Source organism: Mus caroli, unplaced genomic scaffold, assembly GCF_978045245.1.
Source record: "Mus caroli unplaced genomic scaffold, Mus_caroli_1 scaffold_5, whole genome shotgun sequence".
NCBI lineage: Eukaryota > Metazoa > Chordata > Mammalia > Rodentia > Muridae > Mus > Mus caroli.
The window spans coordinates 37,367,100-37,379,846 of record NW_028227260.1 but is presented as its reverse complement, the minus strand read 5'-3'; the positions used below and the strand labels follow the sequence as shown (position 1 = coordinate 37,379,846).

The following is a 12,747-nucleotide window of genomic DNA, read 5'->3' as shown; positions in this document are numbered from 1 at the left end:
GAGAGAGAGAGAGAGAGACTGTGTGTTAGTTTTACCTGGGTGGTAGCAGGTGAAGACAGAAAAAGTCAGAAAATGTGTAGAATCCAGAGGATAAGAAAAAAATGCCAGAGTTAGATTGAGGTCAAGCAAAACAATTCAGTCAGAAGCAAAAGAGAAGCCAATTTGAATGATTTGGCTCAGAGAAGGGCTTGAGGCAGAACAGCTAAGGTGAACCAAGCAGCCAGAGCTCTTAAAGAACTAGAAAGTGTGAGTTTACTCAGCAGTAATTCTCCAAGACAATTATATCTGGTGAATAAAATTTACTTTTACACAATAAAAAAAAAAAAGAAAGAAAAAGAGTACTTATAAGAACTGGAGCTGAAGCCAGGCTGCCCGTTCACGGCATTTTATTTCTATGAAGTTTGCAAAAGTTATTTGAGCTCACTAAGTCTCAGTTTTCCCACTAGAAAGAAAGGCAAAAACAAGAACTGCCAGGGGTTCTGGGGAGTCAAATAGGCATTGTGAGTAAAAGGCATAGCATAGTGTCTGGCCTCGAATAAAAAACCAATATTGTTAGCTGCTTAGTTTTAATTATTATTAACCATATGCTTTGGAAAATATATGAGCATATGGCTGTTTTGACATCTTTCTATGAAATTTGAGAAATCTAATCAGTATTCTTGCCCAGATGGAAACTTGCCCGTACCTCTCTGCATGGATGTAGACTGGTAAGTATAAATATTAAGCAAATGTTAGTAATTAGATATGATCGCTTTTAAAGATAATTATTTATACACTGTTCCAGACAGGATTTAAAGTGACTTATAAAGATACATAAAACATAGAAAAATATCATACATTTTTAAAATAGGATCAAAAAGAGAAGGGGGGAAGAAAGGAAAACAGGAATGGGGAGAAAGAAAAAGATTCAAAGCCAAGGCTCTTACATCAAAGAGCAAGTGAGGCTTCATGGTCAAGTACCTGGATTCACCTGCAGTCTGGCGGCCCCTGGCTGGGTCATCTGCAGAGCACAGCCTCCTGTCACACATGCCCCAGGCTTTGACCTCTCTGAGCCTGCCATCAACAGTTTTAGAGCAGCAAGGGGGTTTTCTCTTCTTTCCTTGATAGCGAGAAATTTGCAGCTAGCTCACAGTTCTACCTGAAGCTTTACGGTCTCAAATAGTTTTTTTTTTTTTCTCTAAATGGGTTCTATGAAAGGGGTTTGTATGTGCTGCGGTGCTCGGCACTTTTAGCTCCTTTTAAGATATACACCAACTAGGATGAGGACTGTGTGGAAGGTGAGAGCAGCTAACACGTCTATAGCATGGATTATGTATATATCAGTCACTTTTCTACACCTGGAGTCATTTAGCCCTTAGAATCATGCCATGAGGCAGGTACTAAATATTGTGTACATTTCACAAAGGAAGAAAGTGAGACACAGACTGAGCAAATAACTTGCTCAAGGTTACACACCCCTGAAAGAGACAGTCTAATTTTCTGACTAGGCAGTCTGGTTCCAGAGTCCAAGGTCTTAGCCATTTGGTTGTACCATCTCTTTACATTCTAGAAATAGTGTTCTGCATGGTGACATTTGGAAAAGGGGACATTTTATGCCTAGGAACTTGAGGTAGATATTTAAAGTCATTATGTAGTAATGGATGGAAGTTTGAGAGGCCCTCAGTCTGCCCAGACCTCTCATCTGCAGACGGGGAAAGAGCCACTCTCCCTATCTAGGGCATTTCTTCTAATGGACAGTGGGAGCACACCGAAGGGAGCCAAAGGAACCAAGATGGAATGTCCTCACTTAGCTCTTAAAATCCTGTGTGGGGACAGCTTTCACCACATGCTATCTACATAGTTACATTTCAAAATCATCAAATACTGATCCTGTGTGGTTTGAGGAAATTTCCACTTCATATACTATATACATCTCTACAGGAAGTCCTAAGGGGACGCTAGGTATGAAACTCTACACATTGCCCTTACAGAGCAGCATGCAAAAGCATGTGAATGTGGCTTTATTTTCATGATTTCATAGTCATAAAAACCTACTCCTCAAGACTTAAACCCACCACAAATCCTAGAGGCAAGTCTTCATACAGATGGCTCACAGAAGTATTAACTATCATAAAAATGAGAGTGTTGGTCAAAAATGAGATCATGGGTCCAAATGTCCCATTTGGCAACAGGAGAAATAGCTATTAAGACAACCCTACTTAAATCTCTAACTTTCAAAGTCTGCACTAGAAAACCTTCCTCTCGTGTAAGCCAGGCAACTCCATAAGGCCCTATACAGTTGATGGTAAAAGACCAAACAGTTCACTACCTTCTATATCGAAGACCTTAAGAACTTTAAGGTTTGTATACTAAAGAGTCTAAGAGTCTTCAAAATCAAAACCACCCAGCATAGTGGTGCATACCTGGAATCCCAGCAAACAGGAGGCCAAGGCAATAGGACTGTGATTTAAAGTCAGCCTGGTCTATATAAAGAGATCTGGTGGCAAAAATTCAAGAGCCAGTTTCAGTGGGACAGCATTGACTAGCAGTCACAAAGCCCTGAGTTTGGTTTGATCCATCTGACCCACCCCTAAACCTACTCCCCCCAAATAAAGAAATATTATAAAATCTTATTCACTTATAATCAATTTTAAGTGTGATAAGGCTGTAATTTTTCAATAAAGCTTATCACCTTGTAACTCAATTATCATACCCTGTTCTATAAGCTTTGATAAAGCAGAAACCCCACAGGGAAGACCCTGTTCTTTTGCCAGGGTCACAGATGGTGGTGATTTCTAAACTAAACTCCAAATGGCATCTGTTTCTCTCAGGCCACGTCACCTACAAAGCACCCACACCGTCCTCTTAAATGAGAAGTCATGACGGCTCATGACTAATCCAGCCCATGTTCACACCTAGCTGCAATTTCATGCATTTGACTTCTTTTTAATTTTAGGGATGCTGTGATCTAGCTATGGCCATAGAAACCTTAAGCACAACCAAATAACCTGCATTTGAACTTTAACTGAGCTGCATGTGTGGCAGACCATTTTAAAGTGTAAATTTCATTCAAGTAAAATGCTAATAAATATGTGCGAATGTTTACACAAAAGGTAAGAGAAATTACAAACTACGAAATAAATGTAATATACAAACTAACTGCAAGTGTTCCTTGCCTCCTAAACTGTTTAACCATAATTACTTGACACATTACTTCAAATCCCTAGCACAAGATTAGTACATGCATTACCAACATCTGGTGGACTGCAGAAGCACTGTTCTAACAGTTCAAAAACAAAAATTAGAAGCTACAAACACTGAAATGTTCAAAGTAGGTTCGTACATTTCTATATTTTCAGAACTGACAAGATACATGAAAGTACCTTTACAAGTTCTCAGGAGAAAAAGATATAAATTCTCATAATGAAATAAGTAGAATTTAAAAAAGGAAATCACTCAAAATACCTAGACGGACTTTCTTTGCCACACATACAAATATTTGCTCTTAGTATTGTAATTATTAGTATTCTAAATAAAATTATACAGAGAGAAATCTGCTCAGCAAACTATCCTCTTATTTTACAAATGTGAAAATTGTGTGTGTGTGTATACACTACAGGATTGTAAACTGTATGAACGAAATATATTATTGGAGGGGAAAGGAAATGGAGCTTAATTTTGTTCATCTCTGTACCGTCAGTGTCTAGAGTGCTGCTTGGCCAACAAATACACTCAATCAATATTTGTAGAGTGAATTAGCTGGCATCAAAAATACCACTTATCATTCAACCACACCCAAGAGTTTATTCACAGAACTTCTCCACCTTTTTCATCATTGATTCAATACTCCTCTCTGAATTTAACAGCCCATCCTTCCAACTTTTTCACTCAGTGATCTCTCCCATGTCATTCCTACTCCAAGACCTCACTGAACAGTCTTCTACAAACCCTCTTTCATCTGGTCAGCCCCTTTCTGTCTTTACTTCCTTTCCTAGACAGTTTGGATTCTATTATCTCAAATACACTCTTGTCAGTGTCCTCATTAACTCCTAATTTCATTACAAATATCTCCTTTTTTTAAAACCCATCTGAGCTCATGTGTCTTTTATGCCTTCCTGAGAGCTCCTGGGATACAGTGAAAGAAGAAGATGGGCCTGGTAGATTATTACCCACACAAATTCTTCATCACCAAGCTCACCTCAACACTGCTGGGCACCACAAATATGCTTCTCTGGGTCTGGCTAGCCTTCCTGTTCTCCACAATACCTATTGCTCAAGTGACTCTAATATTCAATCCAAACCCTGTCTACTTTAACTCCTGTCCAAGAGGCTGGTCTTACCTCTTATCATAGAGAAATATACATGCCATCAGATCACTTACTGATGCCAAAGCTATAGTTAAGCTCATCTATGCCTGCTCATGGTGAACCTCCACCTAGTTCTAGATACCCTCCCATTTGTATTTCTCAATATAGAGAGATAGGAAGGATGAATGAATAGATTGGAATATCTCATATAGGCATACAAATAATGTCTGGAAAAAAAGGCAAACAAAAAAATTTCCCTCTGGGAATTAAGATAAGCAGAGGCAATAAAATTATATTTTAACTCTTACTGGGTCAAGTAATAAAAATATCTTCATATCTCTGGGCACACCAAGCTATATAAGGAAGAGGTTGAAAGGAAATAGGAAGAAATAATTATAAATACAGAGAAAAGATGGGGTGGACTCTCCAAATCTTGAGGAGGAAGAAAAGACAAGCGAGTGGTTAGTGGCATCATAGAAGAGAGAAAAACACTCAATAGACAAGAGAATACAATCAGATAAGTCTTAAGGGAGGACAATCAAATGGTCAAGAGAAATCTAAAGAAAATGGTCCACCCATATTGGAAATAATATTTTTTTAAATATTTGGGTGTCAATTCTTACAGACAGACATTGTTGATCTTTTTAAGATTGATTTTTATTTATGCATGTTTGTGGGTATTTGCCACATGGGTCCTGTCCCTGAAGCTGGTGCTGGGTGCTGATAACCAGCATCAGGACTTCTGGAAGAGCAGCAAGCTCTCTTAACTACTGAGCCATCTCTCTAGCCCCAATGCTCAGCTTTCTAAAAGAGAAATATAAAAGGGATTCTTCATACTTTCTTGATGAATGTAAACTGGAAAGAAAAAAAATCTGTTAGAATAACTGATTTTTCAAAAGTTGAACTTTATAGAACTTTTCCCAGTAGCAACAAATTTTCTGATCCATTGTTTAATCCATGTTTAACAGAAAAAGAGAGCAGTGTCTGTCTCCAATAGATGTCAAATGTTTGGATGGCCAGACCCGATGAAGGTGCCTATCACATTTCACGACCTCATAGCCAACACATAGTGGGCCCTCAGCAGATATAACCATGCTTTCTGGTATATCACTGGCAATAATTTGAAGGCACAGACACTAAGGCACTCCTAGGACCTAAACTGAAAAACCTACAAACATGAAATAGTGCAGATACCACAGGAGATTTCCCTATCTTCAAAATACCTTGGATTCAAGGTAGTTCTAAATAGTCATGGCCATGAAATTGAGTGATCTGTCAATTCAACTCCTCATTTGCTGGTACCGTCTAATCTCTGACCTTGTTCATTTCTGTCCCAGCCATTTGGACAAATCTCTCAAACTACATTGTTCACAGTGCTTCAAGATCTTGGCTGGTGAGTGAGACCAGAAAGAATTGAAACCAGCCTCTGTGACTTGAGGAAGAAACAAAGCACAATAGTCGAAACCCATTTTATTTTTTGCAGCTTTATGGAGATAAAATTAACAAAAGATGGATACATTTGCAGTAAATATGAGGCTGTGAAACATGTATCTTGATGGAGCACCCTTCTTTTCATCTTTCTCAAATGCCACTTGAGCCCTTCACCACTCTTGTCAAGAGGACCACCCTCAGAAGACCAGCCCTCCACATCTCTGTCCTTGGGAGCATCACTAGTTTTGCCCTTTCTCTGTTATCTCAACCAAAGAGCTAGTTGCCTTTCTCTAAGTATAGTATTAGTCTCCACATTCATTCTGTTCAATCACTAGCCCCCAGCTTCCTCAGGGACCCTTTATCATCTAATTCTATGTGGTTGCCTCATAAATAGCTTTCTCTCAATCCTGTATTTAAAGTAACACAAAATTAGTACCCTGACTCCCCTGAGAGCCTTGTCTCCTTCCCATTATAGCCAAGCTTCTTCAATGTAAATACCACATTGTCCCAAACAGGGGGGTGCAACTGACTGGTAGGTTACTTGCCTACTATGCATGAGATGAAGGGTTTGATCTCCACCATAGAAAAAAGAAAGATATTTTTAAAAGATCATCCACCCTTAAGAAGGGCATAAGCAAAAGATGCTCTTGATAGTAAATATGTAAATTCTCTGAGATGCTAATTGGGTCTTGCCTACTCAATTTTTAATATATGTATGTATGTGTGTTTATCTTTCATTGACATTAATTGTGTGTATTTATAGGAGAGAATCAATTTTGATATATGTTTATATTATAGAAAGATTCAGTTTATTCTTTTAACAATGTAAGAATATATGATGCGTTATCATCAGAATGCATTATCTCCCCAGTTGAAGGGAAACTATGTATCCATTGATTAATACCCCCTCACTCAGAAGGTCACTTACTACAATGATTTTTCCCAGCACTAGGAAGATGATTCAATGGGTAAGACTTCTAACGATGACCTGAGTTCGATCTCTAGAACCCTTGAAAAAAGCCTGTTATAGAGAGATTGCTGGGGCTCACTGGCTGCAAGCATAGGGTGTGTTCCAGATTCAGTGAGAGATTCTGTTTCAAGGGAATAAGGCAACAGTGATAGAGCCAAACACCTAAAGCCCTGCTCCGTGTACACGACTACAAGCACATGTGTGTACACACATATACATCCCACACCCATGTGGCACATGTTCCAGGCCAGAAATCTGGCAGGGAGCAGGGATGTGCCTACAAATTGGCCAGGTATCTGTCAGGGAGCAGGGGACGCCTACCATCTCAGGTGTGAGTTTCTGGGGTCTCAACCCTCTCTATCCCTCAAGCTTCCTGACATGGTTTACCATCCCACACACCAATACAGAGCTGCTCCACAGAAATAGTTGTATATATTTTACCATTGTTCAAGAATGTTCAGTGAACCTTCATGGTGGCTGGGACAAAGGTAGGTAGCAGGCAGAGAAAATGGAGACACATGGAAGAGTTCACCATACAGTTTGAAAGTGAGATCAACAAGAGTTCAAACACTGTTATGTGGTGGCCTAAGATGACAGAAATCCTGGGTAACCCAATATTCTTGGTTCAACTAACTAACTATATAATGGTACCCTTTTCTTAGTCATGGGAAGGCAAAGGGAAGGATTAGGTATTAGGGCAATCAATAATCCATACTTGGCCATGTTACCCTTGAGGCATCTATCAGATGCCAGGTAGAAATGTCAAATAGGCCACTAAGAACCTGAGGCTTCAGCACAGAAGAAAGGCCCAGAACAGAAACATGAATGGTGGCTGTCTAGATGTCACAGCAAGAACTTCTGAGCAAGTTTTGGGTAGAGAAAAGTCTGTAGGCTGAGTCCTAAGACAGTCCACTGCTCAGTGTTTGGGAAGATGAGATTTAAAGTGCCTGAGCAGTTTATTTATGCAAACTTACATTACAAAGAAGTTAACAGACAATAAATGGTGAGAAGTATATAGTTACTGTTTTTTCCAGGGCATAGGTCCTTCTAAGTCTACTGTTATCAAATGGATTCTGGACTTTTTTTCTGACTGGATATTTCAAACTGCATTTTAACAAACTAGCACTTTGATTTTGCTACACAGCTGCTGCTAGACTACAAAACTAGTCTACAACTAGGCAATTGTTGTAAAAGTACTCAGTTGGACCTTCTCCATACAGCCCATAACTCGTAACCACCTCACATATAAGATTAAGGGTGATGAGAATAAAAACCTAATTTTTGTGGCATCTCTTATTTGTTGGGGCTTTTCCCTGTTGCACAGTTGCCTTCTCTCACTGACCTTGACAAATACCTGAATGTCCTCGGGACCGCTGATAATTCGCACCTCCCTTCCCAGTGCTGCCACTGTTAAGAAGATGAACCAAAGAAAAAGGTTTCTTTCTTTCTCCACCCACACGATTTGTACTTAAACATAAAGTGAAGGTTCTGGTCAAGCATATTGGTTCACATTTTCAATCCTGGCACTCAGAAAGCTGAGGCAGTAAAATAGCCATGAGTATGAAGCCAGACAGGATACACAGTGAAGTCTAGGCTAGCCTAGGATACATTCTGGGACTCTTAGCTCCAACAACTTAGAAATTAAACAAAGAGGAAATATTTATAATTAGGTCAAAGTTGTTATCAGAAATAGAGTCTCAAAGCAAAACAACAACAACAACAATAACAAACAGCCAAACAAAAAACCTCAACAGAAGGAAAGCTGTATGAGTACTGGGCTGGGGGCAAACTGAAGGCATAGTTTCAGGCTCAGAAAAGTATACGAGTTCCAATTCCTAGAACAGCAAGGCCATTCATTCATTCACTCACCAGCATCAGTCTGACGCCTATCATGTGCTCAGAACTCTGGTTCCTTTGACCATCAGTGAATACAAAAGACAGCAATTCCTATCCATTTGTGTTATGGGGTAGAAGTGAATCAATGAATAGCAAAACAAATGTAGGAAAGAGGTGGAAAGAGTGTTTAAGGAGCTGGAGAGATGGCTCAGCCATTCAGAGCACTGGCTGCTCTTCCAGAGGATCAGGTTCAATTCCCAGTACTTACATGACAGCTCACAAGTGTCTGTTCCATGGATTTCAACACCCTCATTCAGACATACATGCAGGCAAAACATCAATGCACATAAAATTAAACTTTTTTTTAAAAGAAAAAGAATGTTTAGGGACATGGTTGCAATTTTCAGTGGGTTGGTCAAGTGTCAGCCTTGAAACAGAGGCACAATGCTTGTCCCTATTCTGTGTAACAAATAGCTCAAGATTGTTTCTTATTCCAATCTCACCATCAGTGCATCCCCAACCCCTAGCACAAATTTTTGTGCTTCAAGATCCAGTTACTGCCTTTACCGAGATTACAACCTTCCAGATGGAAAAACTGAATGGTATTCAGGCCTTTATTGAAGTCTAAATAAAGTCCTTCAAGACACTATAAGTAGTCATTCTCCTTGGGAGAAAGAAGTATGCATTCAGTGAGCTTGCCTCAAAGGCAATGATGTTAGGAGAAATCTTGAGAGATCAATAAGAATTAATGACAAGAGGTTGGGGATATGAGTACCAAGTTGGCCAGAGGGGAGGGGAACAACCAATAGTTTAAGCAAAGTTCCAGAGGTGGGCTTGAGGAAGATATACTCTCCTGAGTGTCTCTGCTGAAGCTACAAATAAAAAAGGGTGTGCTATCACTCTGTCTGCCTGGTGTGGCTTTGTCACATACACATATTTCTGTCAAATACCTGTCAGCTGCTACGCCATTTTTTCTCCCCTGGCCATCTGGAAAGGAAGAAGTTAAATCAGGTACCCATCCAGAGAATTCAGGAACACACCTCTAAAACCCAGGAATTTGTTCTCCTAACTTCAAGACAATTACCACGGAGCTGAGAGCCTCAGAGGTTTCAGTCATCCAGGGTGTGTACTTAACAACAGCAACATGCAACTGGTCTCATGTTTGAAGTTAACTCAGTTAAGACATGAATGTGGTAATTCAACTTCCCCACAGTGCATCTAAGATGGAACCAAGGACCAGAAGTTAGCTTCATACAAGCTTGTTCCATCGTCAGAGTGTAATTTAGAGCATCACACTTAAACCTTTCAGCCTCCTCTGTGTTGTATCATGGCTGTAACTGTATCACCAATTGCATAGTATTAGTGTGAGGCTTATCTGAGATAGGATGGGAACTGATCACATCGCCACCTGACTTCATTCGTTCATTATGCCATCACTTTAATAGTTCCAACCTTGAAGGGAAAGTGCTCAGAGAACACCAACCAGAATGCTTCATATACTCACAGACTAATAATCCCAGAACCAGCCTCCAAGTTCAAGTTCACCACTCTGACCTAGGGTGTAGCCTTTGAAATCACGACCATCTGCTACCCAAAGGGAGATTCACAAACCAGTTTTGTGGGGGCTTTTCCTACTAGGATTTCCAGCACACACACACATACACACACACACACCAAGAAAAAAAATTGCCAGACCTCTCTGAGCTAATTATTGTTTTTAGTTCTTCATGGCAAATTTGCACCTTAGTTCATTAACTCCTTAATGTCAACATATTTATGAAGAGTGCGGCTAAGAAAGAGCAGAAGAGTAACCAGTTTAAAAAAAAAAAAAAGCAGAGAACAGATGTGATGTTGCGGACCTGTAACAGCAGCACTTTGGGAGGTAGAGGCAGGAGGATTGCCAGCCAGTGTGAGACCAGCCTTGTCTACATAATGAATTCGAGACCATCCTGAGCTACAGTGAGACCCTGTTTCAAAGTAACAAAAACAGAAAGGGAAAGTGGGGTAGGGAGGTCGAGGGGTATAGGAGATTAATTTCTCCCACAGATATACAGGGCTTAGGGTCAGTCCTTCTAGAAGATATACATATATATATATATATATATATATATATATATATATATATACTCTAGAATGTTAGATCCTTTGGTCCTGAAACTGTAGCATATTGCGGGGGGGGGGGGGGGTTGGTTAAAGCAAACACATCACTTTTCAAGCTATCAGAATTTTAAACCAAATTATTTTACCATCAACTTCTCCTAGAGCCCATCCATCTCCTTCAGTGTCCTCTCAGTGCTCATCATCCTCTCCAGGCTAGAGGAACACTGGTGTCCTTCTGCCAGGAGCAACCCCCCAGCCTGTTTGAAGGGGGCATGATAAAGGAGTTGAGCTCTAACCTACACAGCTGGGGCTCCAGCTCCATGCCCAAAGGGAACCAACCCACTGAGGTAGAACTCAAGAGTCAACTTGCCTGAAGTCCGTACCTGTGGTGAAGAGACAAGGTGAAGCTAGGAAAACAGAAGTCTGGAGTTCAGAAACAGCGAGGGGCCATAGAAGGAGCTGGACAGTCAAGTCCAGCGAGGTCACCAAAAAGGTGACTAGCCTCCAAGTCCGAGGATACAGCTCCACTAGAAGCCTGTTCAAGCCTGCGCCAGGGGCCAGCTCTTTAGAGGGGCCAAGGCTAGCGGAGGGGGCGGAGGGGGAGGGAGTTGGGGCGCGCGGAGCCAAGGATACCTGTGGAGAGGCAGCTCCCACAAACTCCGTCCAAGGGAACAGGGGCAGAAGCAGCCCTAGAGAAGGAAAAGTGGCAGGGAGGGACCGCCTGGAGCAGACGGGAGGCACCGCGTGGGGGTGCGGTCCCTAGACGCGGACACAGCAGAAGGGCCCGCGTGGCAGCTGGGGAGGGAGGACAGGGACCTCACACAAGGTACAACAGGACACACGCCCCCGAAGTGGGGGTGAGACACGGGGCTGGGGGAGTCCAAGAAGTCCCAGACAGAGAGAGGGTGAGGGTGCTCTCAGATACTAGCTGCCACCTACCTGTCACCTGCAACAGGTGCTACTAGGTGACCAAAGGTCCAGGTGCCAAATGGTTGGAAGGGTCTCTAGCTCCAAAAAGACTTAGACCAGCAACCCGGGCGGCCGGCCCTACTCAACCCTCCCAGGAGGCGGAAAAAGCTGCAACTTTCCCTGGAGCGGGGAGGAGCTGGACTCTTAAAGGGACCGCACCGAGCTCAGGGCTATTTGAGCAGAGGGCCAAGTAGTACAGTAGAGAGTTCTGGGAACCAAAGCCTTAAGGCACTGGAGGAATTTCCTCCTGAGTTAGCAGAGTTTGTGGACCTACTGGATGCCCCTCCTCTGCCATTTCCGTCTAGTCTATCTTTGCTCACTCTCTTAGATGATGGGTGTCAGAGGGGGGGATGGGAATAAAGTTCACTTGCCTTTTTGTTCAGCGAGCCAAAAGTTGTCCAATAGTCAAGTACTTCTTTTGAAATGTAAATGAAGAAAATATCTAATAAAAAAAAAGAAAAGAAAACAAGAGTCAGTCACTGGGGGGGAGAAAAAGATAACTTCTTCATTGATGTAGGTATTGGTAAGGAGCCCGTGTGCCTGTAATTAATCACCCAGGACCCTGTAAGCAACCCTGATGAAACGGATTGGGTCATCGAAATAAATAACTTAAATAAACTTTAAAAAGAATAGACAGATGATTATATGGGGGTGTGGGGAAAGGAAGACAGGGCGAGTGGTAGAGGAACAGGAGAGGGAATGGTCTGAATTTTATTTGGGGGAATATTAACATATGTACCATTCAGATTGACTCTTTGTTTTTATGAGGCAAGTAAAAGTCGTCTTTAGGGAGAGGATATAGATTAATTTCATGCATTCACACTCAAAGACACAACTAGTTAAATTAGTCACCTCATTAAAAACTAGACAGCAATTGAGAACAACAGTGGGTTGTAAAAGGCTGAGGAATCGCCAGGTCAGCTCGTCTGTCACTTCTCACAGGAATGTATCCTGCTTAAGAACTCTCTTTTGAAAGCATGTGCTCATTGTCCTTCAATACACACAAAAATGTTTATATTTACCCACATCTCCACCTTCCTCTCTGTCTTTGCTTCACATCAGCGGTGAAAAGTAGACAGATCCCTCTTATATACTGCTACCAATGAAACCTACTAAGCTTTCTACCATCTTAAAAGAAAATCTGCATCCTACCCA

The 12,747-nt window shown here is 41.4% G+C and overlaps 1 protein-coding gene across 3 annotated transcripts in view; it reads right to left on the bottom strand.

The window, feature by feature from the left end:
• Sytl4 (synaptotagmin like 4) overlaps positions 1–11,677 on the bottom strand; it is a 46,673-nt gene extending 34,996 nt beyond the window's left edge. For 2 of the 3 annotated variants that reach the window (XM_021153156.3, XM_029472915.2), the window contains exon 1: positions 11,563–11,677. The gene's annotated coding sequence lies outside the window, so the exon portion shown is untranslated. The remainder of the gene's footprint in view (positions 1–11,562) is intronic. The other variant, XM_029472913.2, reaches the window with a different exon arrangement.
• Between the last annotated feature and the right edge of the window lie 1,070 nt (positions 11,678–12,747).